Source organism: Strigops habroptila, chromosome 2 (genome assembly GCF_004027225.2).
Source record: "Strigops habroptila isolate Jane chromosome 2, bStrHab1.2.pri, whole genome shotgun sequence".
NCBI classification, from domain to species: domain Eukaryota; kingdom Metazoa; phylum Chordata; class Aves; order Psittaciformes; family Psittacidae; genus Strigops; species Strigops habroptila.
In genome coordinates, this window is record NC_044278.2 from 15,639,773 (window position 1) to 15,653,158 (window position 13,386).

General features: G+C 40.9%; 1 pseudogene; it reads left to right on the forward strand.

Annotated features, from left to right (window-relative positions):
- Window positions 1-1,199: 1,199 nt before the first annotated feature.
- Window positions 1,200-8,459, forward strand: LOC115601708 (annotated as a pseudogene).
- The last annotated feature ends 4,927 nt before the right edge of the window (window positions 8,460-13,386 follow it).

Sequence of the window (13,386 nt, forward strand, 5' to 3'; positions counted from 1 at the left end):
GAAAATCTTATCTTGGTAGTACACTATACAGAAAATTTTCCTTACCTGTGCAAATTAATTCTTGGTGCAATAGATCCTGGCTCACCACCGCATGTTCAGGAACACACTCAGCTGATCTAAAAGCAGATGCACTTTTAGTCTATCTGAATTTTACCCGGGAGTCTAAGTTTGAAGCTGATATGCAAAGCTTCCGTATGTTACAGATTCTTTTACGCTCTTGAAAACTGCGCATTTAGATATTGATCTTGACCACGCATGTGTTAATTTATATACGGGGGGGGGGGGGGGGGGGGGGGGGGGAACCAACCCAAACCTAGAGGAAATGGAAAAGAAACCCAGCAGCCTGAACCCCCACTTATTCTAAGGGAAAAGAGGAAGAGGATTTGTATGCTAGAATTAATTGTCAGCAGGCTGCCAAACACTTTCACCTGCATTAGCTGCCAGGAATGAAGGCTAAGAGCCAACAACAGCTGTGTGTAGATCGGTGTCATACAAACTTCTATCTGAAAGTGCCTCTGAGGGTCAGTGGGACAGGAGGGCTCTGCTGCTCAGCAGTCATGGGCAGGCAGTGACACTACTGGACTGGGTACCAATTGCAGTACAGGTTTTCCAACATGCAGTTCCCAAAGCTCAGCAGCATGTTCCATAGCGAATCTTTTGGAGAAAATGAAGGTGTTGGAGTCAGGCCCACTCGATGGCAGGGGATTTTACTCTGGAAAATAATTTAACCAGACCTGATTATATTGGAATTACACTGGTAACTGAATGATAACCACCAGAAGATGAAGGAGCAAAACTGTGGTACACTTTGGCATAGGCACTTGGGAAAAAAAGGAGAAACACTATTCAAGCTCACCTGACTGAGAGATATACTAGCACATTTTATTTGAACTCTCTTAAAAATATATAAGCAAAAGTAATACAAGAAATATCAATACCAGTGGAACCTTTTGAAAAACCTCCAAACTGTAATCAAGCAAATCCTTTGTTAGTAGTGGAATAGTTCCTTATGACTTCATTGGTAGTAGTGCAGGGAGTTGTATGGAGGGAAGTTTCTCGTGACATCTGTGCATGCATGTAACACTTGAACTGCTTATACCTTTCACCTATGGAGCAAAGGCTGCACAAAAACTACTCTAGAAGTATATCCAGACCTCAATAAGGCTTCTGCTCAGGAAATTTCTATATTTCCACTCCGGATGTGCCTGGAGGGTAATTTAAAACTTTCTGTGCACCCAGTATCACCCCTGTTTCCTCTCTCTGGGAGGTTCTGCCACTGAGTGTTACTCTATATTACACCGACCAATGCAAGACAATAATTTCTTTAAAGCAATATTTAACATTGAGAAGACATTTTCCTTTCCAATCACGTACACAACTAATGTTCGTCTGAATTCATAAGGATTAGTAACCCCGTCCCAAGTGAATGCTGTTGGATGTACAAAATTTGCTCAGTGCTGATCAAGTGATTCTTCCAAAAGTGACAGTGTGCAGTGATGTATACTTTGTTGTAGCAGCACCAGATAATTCAAAGTCAAGGAAAACATGACATCCCTGCACTGGAAAAAGATGAGAATGAAAGAGGTACAACAATTCTTACCCCTGTCCCTGGTTAATAATGACGATCAACGAGGGAGGGTCACTGAAATCTGTTTTAAAACTTTTAGAGAAATTGGACTTTTTGGACCTTCTAGAAAAGTTTTTGGTTTGTTTTGTTGGCTTGGTTGGTTGGTTTTGTTGGCACTTTTTTTTTGTTTCCAAAGGAGATTTTGAAAACGATAAAACTATATGAAAAGTAATTAGATTAAGGACATCAGAAAATATCTGTTCTGCAGAGACCTGCACACTCTTCTGGAAATACCTGTCCCATAGGATTATATCAGAAAGAGGGCTGCTATCAGGAAACAATCCAGACTTTATGATACTCCCTGAAGCATTATGTTCCATGGCAATCATTAGTCAAATAACTGAAACCTCTACTTTCTAATTTGAGCTTCTAATTTGAAACTGTGATTATCATTACCAGGGATATATAGCAGATTCCCACCATCACAATTTTTGCTATGTTTTTCTTCTCTTCCAGGATTTGATGGCTCAGGTTGTGCAGCTGAAATTCAAGGTAAAAGACACTCTTGGTACAAAATTTATGTTGGGAATTCTTTGATCATAGACTGTCCGGTTTGTTACTACAAGAAAAAGCCAGTCACGCAGGGGTGCAAGATAGAGGTGGCTACATGTATGCAACTGAAGGAGGGCAAAGCAGAGTGAAAGTCCAATGTGTTTACTTTGGAGGTTTCCTCAGTTCATCAGAATGATAGTGGACTTTATCATTGCAAAGCAATAATAGACAACTTTTCCAGTGAAAGCCACTGGTTATTGTTGAAGGTGAGGCCCATATATTATGAAAGAGCCCTTTTAAACAAAAGGATGCCATGTACAGAAAAGCTCCTGCATGCTGGATTATGGCTTCTCCCAACATGTTTGACTGGTAGCACAGTTGTGCTGGTACTTAACCACCTCTTTCATGCTTCAATCATGCCTCTTGGTAGGATAGAAAGAAAAAGGAAAGAACAAAACACAGAAATAAGAGGAGGATCTGGAAGAGAAAAGCAGAGCAGCCAACGTCAAACAGCCATTAGTGAACTATCTGATAATAAAAAAATACCAGTTGGAACAAAAAAAACATTGTAGGAGGACAGCCTGGTTATACATCACATGGACTAGGTAGGATGCAAATGGTCATATAGTAGCAGATGATGAGGCCACACAACAGTTTAGAGGACAAGGAACTCAAGCATCTTGTTGAGAAAGCTCTCCTGCAAAAAAATAGTGAGAAATCACAATCTTGTACTCCAAGACAGGGAAAGATTACAAAAGCTTTAAATCTTAACTGCAAGTGAGGCCTTCACATTAACTTAAGCAGTTGAGATACCAAGTCAAGATTATGGCAAGCCACATTGCCCTCCTCAATATTGCTCTGCAGCTAGAAAGTGATCTGCGTGGTTGTGGTGTCCTACTGACCCCAGGCAGTAAGGCTGTTCTGTTGCCAGTTCCTCTCCTAGTAAGTTAACTGACTTTAAAACCTTGTTTAATGCCACACGAAGTGCCCAAACAGAGGCAGCAACATCAAAATTTATGGCTATAATGTGCTAGCAGACGCAGTACATGCCCAGCTCACGATGCAAGTTTCCTTTGAAATATGTTCTGCTGATCTATTTATTTGAATGCCAAACAGGTCTGAAAGATAGAATTACTCTGTTGGCAGTGGGAGACCAACATATCATTCCCCTCCCTCCAGAACACCCTCCCCTTTGCTTTTTGCATTATGCTCCCTCTTCCATCACCAGATTGAAGGAGGGCCTGTGAAGACCTCAGTATGCGGTGCACAGAACACAACTGCAATGCAAAATGTCAGGTTGCTGTTTCATTTCCCTGTCTTGCTTTTCTCTTTCAGAAAAGTCTGCAAACATTCTCACAGTTTCACCAGAAAGTAAGTTCTGATTCTTGTTTCCTCTTTAAGATAAAGGAACTAGTCTGTATTGCTATGAATTTCTGGTAAGCGTTTTGTGCACTGAAGACAAATATAAACTCATTGCTAAACTACAATTGCTTTCTTCCCACTTGGACAAAATACAGCTTCTCAAGGGTTACAGTTTTCAAGGCCAGGATTCTCCAGCATTCAGCATAAAAGGGACAAAGCCAACCAAATTGCCTCCTGGTGCTATACTCTACAACCTCACAGTAAAGAATTTCTTCCCAATATGTTCTGTAAATCTACCCTCTTTCAGCTTAAATCCATTACTCCTGCCCTATCACTACATGCCCTTGTAATGTACTCCCATGTACTCCCTCTCCAGCTTTCCCGTAGGCCCCTTTAGGCACTGGAAGCTGCTACAAGGTCTCCCCGGAGCCTTCTCTTCTCCAGGCTGAACAAGCCAACTCTCTCAGCCTGTCTTCACAGGAGAGGTGCTCCAGCCCTCTGATCATCTTTGTGGCCTCCTCTGGACTTGCTCCAACAGGTCCATGTCCTTCTGATGTTGGGCCTCCAGAGCTGGATGCAGTACTCCAGGTGGGGTCTCATGAGAGTGGAGTAGAGCAGGAAAAACAACTCACAGCTGGTCATTGTTCACAATTGCAATTGCAAAAATATATTGGAAATTCAGAGCAGTGCTCTAGTTCTGACCTTTTCTTTGCTTCTGCCAGCCTGCTGCCATGCGTTGTTTATCGATTACACTTTCCTGTGCACTTTTCCTTCCAATGTCTTCATACTTTTTAGAATGCCCATGGAGATAAGGTTATCTCATGACATGCTGTACCAAGTTACAGGATGTTTAAGTACATTAAAAAACCAGTTGCATGAGAAAGACATAACCAAAAACACCACAAACAAACAACAATAACAAAAACACACACAAAAAAGGTCAGTCAAATATTTCTCTACACTAATACATGCTAATGCAATTCTAGATACCACTAGCATCTCAGAAGAGTCCCAAGAATCTGGAAACTACAAGATATTGCACATCATTTATGCTTCAACATTCGTAGGTCTATGTTTTCCATTCATCGTTGCATGCATGTTTTGGTGCCTAAGGAGGCGCCATGGTAAGTAGTTTTGCCATTTAATATTTGCCTAGTATGCATTTGATTCCACTCCTTTTCACAGTTTCACAGAAGTTGGATTCAACGCTCTGTAAAAATCCTCTAATAATTACTCCAACCGATTGCTGGGATGTCCTTGTCAATGTACCAGTTAGGACACTGAATTATAGAATCACAGAATCATAGAATAGTTAGGGTTGGAAAGGACCTTAACATCATTTGCCTCATGTTTTGTTACCTTTCAGAATTAAAGTAAGAACAAATAAAAATCTCAGATTTTATAATAGTTGGATTTTTTTTCTCCTGTTTTGCAAATAATCAAGTTAGAAATAAATAGAAGTTTTAGCCATGCAAATGCAGTCAGGCTCTATCCAGTTACATTTTATATTCCTAGTTTTCCCTCAATATTATCAAATAATTACAGTATTAATCTCTCCTGCTTTACAGAAACTCTTACACAACTATCATGTCCTAAGTCAAGACTGGAACTTGGAGTCCCCCATATCTTACCTAAGTGATCTCACATTTGCCTATTATAATCCTATGGGTTTTCTTGGTTGGTGTTTGGGGTTTTCTTTTGTGTGTGGTGGGGTTTTTTTATTTTAGGAAAATGAAATTATTTAATCAAAAAAAAAAAAAAAAAAGATGCTTGCTCATAGGATTGCTTTAGGATTTTCTGTGCCTTTTTCTCCCTACCAAGTTTACTGAACACAGAGAAAACTGGCCACAAGTACATTGGGATTTTTTCTGCTCCTATTCTGAGCAGCTCTGTGAAACACAGAAACTAATTCTGTAAATATATCAATCTGTGTTGTGTAGCTTTTGTCAGAATAGTTATTCCCAAATCCAGTTTGGAAATAGTTTTTTATTCTTTTAGGCCCCGTCAAGAAGGCAAGGACTTCTATAGTAATTAATACTCCCTCCATAAGCAGAAAGGTACCTTTTCACAATGATTTATTGAAACATCTTTTTTTCCTCTTTTTCCCAGCAAAACAAAAGAGAACTCCATTAACCCAACAGAAACAGGAGAGCCTGGTATGTTCAAATTTTTCTTTCATCAAAACTTGACCATGTCATGCATAACCATGTACTGAGAACAAATTATTGTGTAGTACAAAGCATGGCATAGGATTGGAGACAGATTTAGAGACCCTCTTGGTACCTGGACTTCATGGCTCGCCTGATGGGAAATATCACCATGGCTGAGCTGAGGGAAGGAACTAAGGGTCTTGGTCACAAAGGTACTTCAGGCATCTAAAGTCCTGTTAAAATGTATTAATTTGTAGGTACCATTCCAGTAAGAGTTGGGGTACCTAAAGCACCTCTGTTGATTTGGCTCAGACTGTCTGTATAAGACAAAAAATGACCCACAGAGTGAGGAAAATGCTTGAAAAGAAAGACTTTCATATGTGGCTAGCATGAGTTCACACAGGTCTTGCAATCAGTTCCAGAGAAACTAGATGGACAGAGGGTAGAAAGCAAAAAACGGAGCTGACAGCTGTCAATCACAGGGGTAAGGGGGCTGGGATCAAAGGGCACCAGACAAGCTGCAGAGCTCCCAAAGGGCAAGTTGAAGGAAAGAAAATTACAAGCAGCATGTTCTAAGTCTCTAGAAAAATGATGTCAAAAGAGGGCTTCATTAGAGTGACATAAATTTGTAGAGGAAGTTACAGATTTTGAAGGAGAAAAATTTATTTGGAAAATAATGAGACAAAGAGGATAAGAAGGAAGAGATTGGAAAATGGGAGAACAGGGGCAAAGGTAGGAAAAGGTAGTCTGGGGTTTGGAGGTGAAAAGAAGAAAGATTTAACAAACCGAGAAGGGAAAGCCTTGAATGAGTAGCATAGAAGAGCTCTCACAAAATGATAAATCAGATTTGCTTTAAGTTGACATCTTGCAAGAAAAGACATGAGAGTTTGGGAAGGGAAATGGAGAAAGGCAGGGGTTACAAGAATGATTTCTAACTTTATATCAAAGATCAATATAAAATCTAGTGACCAGGTGAAGCCAATTCACCTCTGCTCAAAAACAGTTTTAAGGGGATAAAGCAACTTGAACAAAATCTTACACGCCTCTTATGTAGCAGGAGCACAGGCAACAACCAGATATGCACAGAGCAGAACCCCGTTCTGTTTTCTGCAGGTCAGTCATCACACAGCTACTCCATCCCATGCTGCTGGGACAACTCAAGGTTCAGAAGCAAGCGCCCCACTTTACTATTGCTCCATGGCTAGCCCAGTGCAGGCCTTGCACGGCAACACAATTTATGACAACGATGTCCTTCCCTGGAACACTCAGAGAACAGCATCCAACGCTCCTCGCAATCATCCTGTTATTCCTTCCATCCCGGGTTTGTCTGAGAGCCCAGATGTCCTCACATATGCTGCACTAAATCATTCTGCTTCTGCAGAGAGGTGCCAGAGAAGAGAACTAACTGTAGAAAATGAATTTACAGAATATGCCTCCATTAAAGTAAATAAGTAAATGTGGCAAGGACTTCTCCAGACAACCATTTTGCATGCAGTCCCAGTTCTAGTTTCCATCCAGGCTGTTGTTCTTTTCCTTTTTGGGAAAACTTCTCTTTTGTTAAGAACCCATGGATCTTCCCCTGCACCAGAACTCAAAACACATCCCATGTCTATGGGTATGTATCTGCACTGTGTGTTTGTCTCTTAAATGGGGGTATACAGTCAGTCAGCCTTCTTACTTTCACCTTCTTCAGGATTCTGCTTCTGGTCTGATTTGGTTACAGTTTGAATATAGACAAAGGGGAGAAGAGGAAGGTTTTCATAGGATAGAAACATGTAAAATGAATCTGTGAGGGAGATGATACTGAGTCAGGTTAATTTCTCCCAAGTAAAAGCTAAGAATGTTTGTGGGAGAATTTTTCTCTAAGCTTCTAAGAACATCCTTCCAAGGATTCAGTTTTTAATTCCGATTTACTCTTTCTCCTTGCAAAGTTCTTTGAGCACCATGAATGTCTAAAGTTATTATTCATCAAAATCAAGTGAATACTTGTGTGTGATTGTATTTCATGGAAGACAAGGAAGGAGGAGAAGGTTGTTTTCCTTTTATAAAGAAATCTCACAAATAAGGTGTGAGAAAGTATTGAAATATAGTGCACTCTGTTTTTCTCTTGGTGGCATGATTTGTTAGCTAAGTTACTGCATATTGCTTCTGTCCATCATGTATCAATGGAAATAACAAATGATCAACAGTGACTGACTCCAGTCAAAATCAGACAGTTTTGTTTGCAAATAGCCACGTATAGCTGTGCCATGCTGGGTTTTCCTCCCAGCACTGGCACAAAAATGTGATTATGCTTCACGCTCAGGTTTTCAGGAAAGAAGATAAAAGGGAGGTAAAGACCAAGGTGCCATTTGAGGTTTGAAAAGTATGCTCACACTCTTCTCCTGCACTACTTATTCAGCTCTAATTTGGATACCATGCATCTGCTCTTGCAAAATAATGCTCTTAAAAATTACTCTTAGCAATATTTGCACCAAGACGTTTACAGCAAGCAGCGAGCAGAGTCTTTAACTTGGTTAAAAGCTTGCACCACAGTTGAAAAGGAAGGATATATTAGGTCTCAGGCTGCACGTAACATATGAGACAATTTGCACTTGAGTTAATAGAGGAAATTAGGGCTCTTCTATCTTCATATATCGTTTGGTATCATTCCAGCTAACACCAAAGCTATTAAACACATATGTATTCCTACTGCTATTTTGGTAAGCTAGATGGGTTATTACGGTTATGGTACACTTCTGCTCTGCCTCCTCCACCACCTTTGAAGTCAGTCACAGTATCTGTGTGGATAAAAATCCATGGTAATTGTTTCTGCACTAAGTTTTTAATTCAGGACATTACATATGTTGATATTTTGTTGTCGGTTTTTTCCTTTCTTTTTTTTTTTTAATATATAAATTATCAATCCAGTAAATCATTGATAATCCTCATTTAAAAAAGAAAAAAAGAAAAGTAGTAGAAAACTGTCTTCTAGAAAAATTCAGTTTGCTCTTTTTGTTCTAGTGGGCCAATCTTTGTATGGCTAAAGGCTATTTTAGGTGAAGGACTGGGAAATTTTGAGCAAGTTAGGTATGAATTAGCCCAGAAGTAGGCCTCTAATTGCATTTACTGCTCAATTGATAAAGGTACAACTATTTTCATAGCCTACAAGTAGCTTTCAGAATAATAAAACAATGTTTCTCTGAAATAGATTCTACCTCAGTGGTCTTAAACTGAAAAACCAGGAGAGCCATTCAATGGCAAGCCTAAACGGATTTGAAACTTCTGTAACTACTTTTGATGACCTGGATACAGGCCTTGCAGGCAGAAGGGAAAGAGTAAAAAGGCCATCCTTCCAGAGAACAAGTATATGCGAAAAAATATGGTTCTCAAAGATGCTTTGCAGCTTTTCCTCTATCCCCCAGTCAGATGAAAGCACTAGCAGGTCCATTCAGATCAGCCCCAGAATGACAACTGGCAACTGGGACCTAGAATGAGACTGAACACACATGGAAGAAGTATTGCACCATTAAGAGACGAGAGGACTAGTGAAATCTTAATGTGACTTGTTTCACCTATACACAAGGCTGAACTTTGACTTAATGAGGTCCCCAGAGATAAAAGTTTGATTTGGAAGATAAGATTTTTGTAGATAAACAGGAAGTAGCTTACCTCCTTACCATCAAACACACTAGCATAGAAAAGTGAAGCACAGGAGCCTGCAGCAGGTTCATTTTTTTAAGCAAACAAGTTGAAAGACTGCCTTTTGAAGCAGGGAAACAAAAGGCGCTGACTGAAACCATCTGCTTCTTAAGGTGCATATAATCCATTCAGATAAAGTACAGCATTGCTCAGTTTTCACAGCCTTTTGAAAGAAAATAAAAGAGTCGTTATTTCCACTGTCCAGTGGCTGTAAAACTGGGCAGTGAATGGAAGGTCTGTACTATGTCTCTTCAGGTGCTACATGTTTATCTCAATCATCTATTGTACTTCTCAATAACATGATGTCATGTTTTAAATATCATACCAAGTGATGGTTGCATTAGGGCTTAGTGGCCTCCAGATTTCAGAGTTGCATCCTACCCGGGGGGCAGGACACCAGTGGGAGCAGAGCAGTCTCAAGGTTCACCCTGTGCGCTCAGTGCCTGACTGGAAGCAGCCAGCAGGGAAACCACACAACCACAAGAGTGCACTAAAGGAAACAGGGTTGGGACCCAGTCTGTGGTAGATGTATGGCTCCTGTGCAGCCTCCCTAAGAAATGGTCCAAGGTATGTAATTTTCTACTTCTTGTTTTTGCTATTTTTGCACCAAATATGCTGCACAGGTATAGTCACACAGGAAGTACAAAGAACAGAAACAAAGCTGTACACCTCTCAATTACACCCACAAACCCACATGGAAGAAAAACAGCAAAGTCTGTGAAGCTGAAGATCTGTTAATGCCAGCAAAGCATGCATTATTTAGTTTGCAGTGAAGAGTTATTGCTCTTCACTGCAAACTGTTCTTGCAAGGGAGGAACACGTAACTGGCTACTCCCTCCCAAGCAACCCGCAGAGCACACAAGCCTCTTACAAGATTAGATGGTATGAGTGGGTACTAAGATATGAGTGGGTTCTAAGACGTGTCAACCATCCTAGTTTCACTTTATGCAGCCATTCCCCCCTCAAATTCTGCTTCCTTATAAAGTCATAAAAAATTTAGAATACTGTGAGGTTTATTCATTTGCCAGCTTTCAGGTCGCAAATGTCTATCAGACAGGGGACTGCTTCTGGCAAACCACGAACCTTTTCATATTGCTACTTCATCTCACACCTGTTGGTATGTAGATATTCGGTATTCGAGTTTTACAGACAACAGTTCTTCAAGCAGGACTCCAGGTAATCCGTAAAGTCGCTATTCACAGGCTGCAGTCTCAGAGACTACATTTATTTTCTCTCATGTAACCTGTGCTAAAACAATGCCTGTCTCAGTAAAGGAGATGGGATTGTTGACTTCTAGTATGCACTAAGAAACTTGCCTGCTTTCTAGCACTTCTGGATTATGGGAAAGATGGTGAAGCAGCGGTGGCTTCTGTTAAATTTCCTTAATCCTTTTTTAAGTTGTTGATACCCAGAAGTTTACTGCCTAAGCTTTATATCAGGGATTTAGCCTCAAAGGCCCACAGCCTCTTGGAAACACCACTTCAATTGCATTTAATGAAAAAAAAAAAAAATTATATAACTTGCAGCTCCCTTTGTCCATGCCTTAGTCATTGACAGTATGGATTTCTGGAAGAAACGGTAGCTTCAGTAGATCCTCCATTTTCTCAAGAAATTCATATTTAAAAGGTTAACTACAGCTAACTTTTAACCTGAACTACAGGCAACCTGTGTCATGGGAGGAAAGCAGGACACAGAACCTCACCTTCTGCAATTTGTGGTTATACTATCACTACCAGCTCCCCAGCTGAGGCCCTCACAGACACACGATGGTCCACTACCTTGCCCAGAGGCTAAACCCCCTGTGATCTATCAGCTTCCTCTTCTCTGCAGTCTGGGAATAGACAGTACTAAAACAGTGGTCTCACATATAAGCAAATGATGGGAAGTAATAAGCATGCTTTGATTTTGGACACCAACTTGTGATAATGAAACAAAGGTTGAGCGGAAACGGCTTTCAATATGCATGCAAGGCTCTCATCTTCCACCATGGTTTCTTTTCTTTCTTGAAGGGGCTTCAGAGCTCCAAGCCTACGAAAGAGAAATGAAAGACAAACCAGAAGTGCTAAAGTACTTTGACCTCAAATTACTGGAGTGGATGCCAGGAAGCAAGCTCAGAGTATAAGTGAACAAAACAAGAGCAGAAACTCTCCTCAGTATCCTGGAGAACCTACAACAGTCCTCTGGGTGTAGCCCTTGCTGAAGCGCAGATTTCCGCCAAGATGTGAAAGCTGACAAATACTCAGAGAGAGATTTTAACTGGGTCATGTAGATGTGCAAGGCTTCATTTTCTCATTTTCTGAAGGCTTGAAACACCTTCCTATTGGCAGGAGGATACCTGGAATCAGAATTATCACTGCTGCGTCTGTCACTAGCACAGAAGGCCCTGGGAACTTTTTCCCTAGAAAAAAGAGAAGAAATGTAAGTCATCTCTGAAGTAGTCTCCGTAACATATTCCTCAACATATTTTGCAAAAATGGACCCATTTCACATCTAAGAAATGTGAGTGCTAACTGCTTAGAAATCAAACAACTTCTGGCTATCAGTTCCAATAATGAAATGGAACTGCCTTCCTGAAAACCATATGCATGCATTTTTGACTCAGTGTGATGCATTTGCTCTTAGTAAAGCTACATAGGTCTATGCTGCTGTTCTCTCTGCTCTCTCAAATTGTTTTACATCTTTGCTGAAGCACAATGTCTAAAAAGAAATCAGAGTCGCTTACCTTCTAAGAACCTATTCTCTGAATCAGCAAATACAGTTCTCGAATAATTCCTTAGTTGCTTTACAAGGAAGAAGAAAAATCAAGCTCTGTCCTACACTAGATAAAAGATTGTGAATTGATAGGTCTGGAAGTGCCATTCTCATTCCTGAGAACAGACAGGTACTATGTAATAAGCTTTCACCCTAATATAATAAGAACAATCTTAAGGCCATAATTCCAAGGGAAGCATGGACAGTGAAAACTCTTCATACAACTAAAAATGAACTTTCAAATTATATGGGTTTATTTTGCCAGAAGTTGTGACAATCCTGAGCCTGGGCACACCTGCCAACACCTACTGCAAGGACTGTGGAAAGAGGAGCTAGCAACATAACTTGTTTCTTCCTTCTCCTGCAGAGATGACATAATATTCTTTTACCTTAGAAAACAGAGATATGCACAGTGATGTGGCCAAATACATAACCGAGCTTTTTCGGTGGTGAGTTTGCATGCAAATAGCTCATCTTTTTGCTCTGTGGTTGGGGACCACAAGAATTCCTTGCAAACACCGTGCTGACCAAAGGTGATCAAGTCACATGCTTTGACATCTCATTTACATGGAATGTGATGTGGAGTTTACATGGAGTCTGTCTGAAAACAGATCAGAAAGACAAGTTAGCTTAGATCTTTTGAAAATTTAGCTAAGATCTGTAAAAGCTATCTGGCAAACACGCTCCTAGACATACAGGGCAAGCACCTTCACTGCAGAAGCATAGTCTGTAGAGGGTCATGCATGCTGGGAAGGCTGCACTGCCGGCTGCTTGGTAGGTGAGAGGGAGATGATGCACTGTGTCCTGGAGGGTGCGTCAATCACCTGCGGCTTGAACAGCTAGGTAGGAGACCCCTCTCGAGGGCTAATGTTCTATCCCCATCCCCAGGCAGGTGCCCAGTGCCCAGGGCTGGGGCTGCCCTGCTCCTAAATGGGGGGTGGGACAGGCCCTGGCTCCCTGCTGCCCCTGGAACCCTCCAGCCCTGCTATGCCCCGACACAGGCAGGGAAACCACCTGTCGCCCCACTCCACTGCTGTCAGATACACTCTGAATTCTCTGGGGTGGGTGACGGGAAAGGATATAAGTACAAAAAGATGAAGTAATCTCCCGTTTTTACTTTGTCTCATTACCGTGAAGGGTAAGGTGGAAAGTACCAGACTTTTGTAAAGCACACGATTGTCTTTCACTTTCTACATGTGAGGAAATTTGGACAAATGTGTCAAAGTATCCTACTTCCTCTGGGAACTGTTTTTACCAAAGCTCCTGATAATCTGAACCCGTTTGCAAAAACAGTACCCTGAAGGTTTGATCTAGTTGAGATTA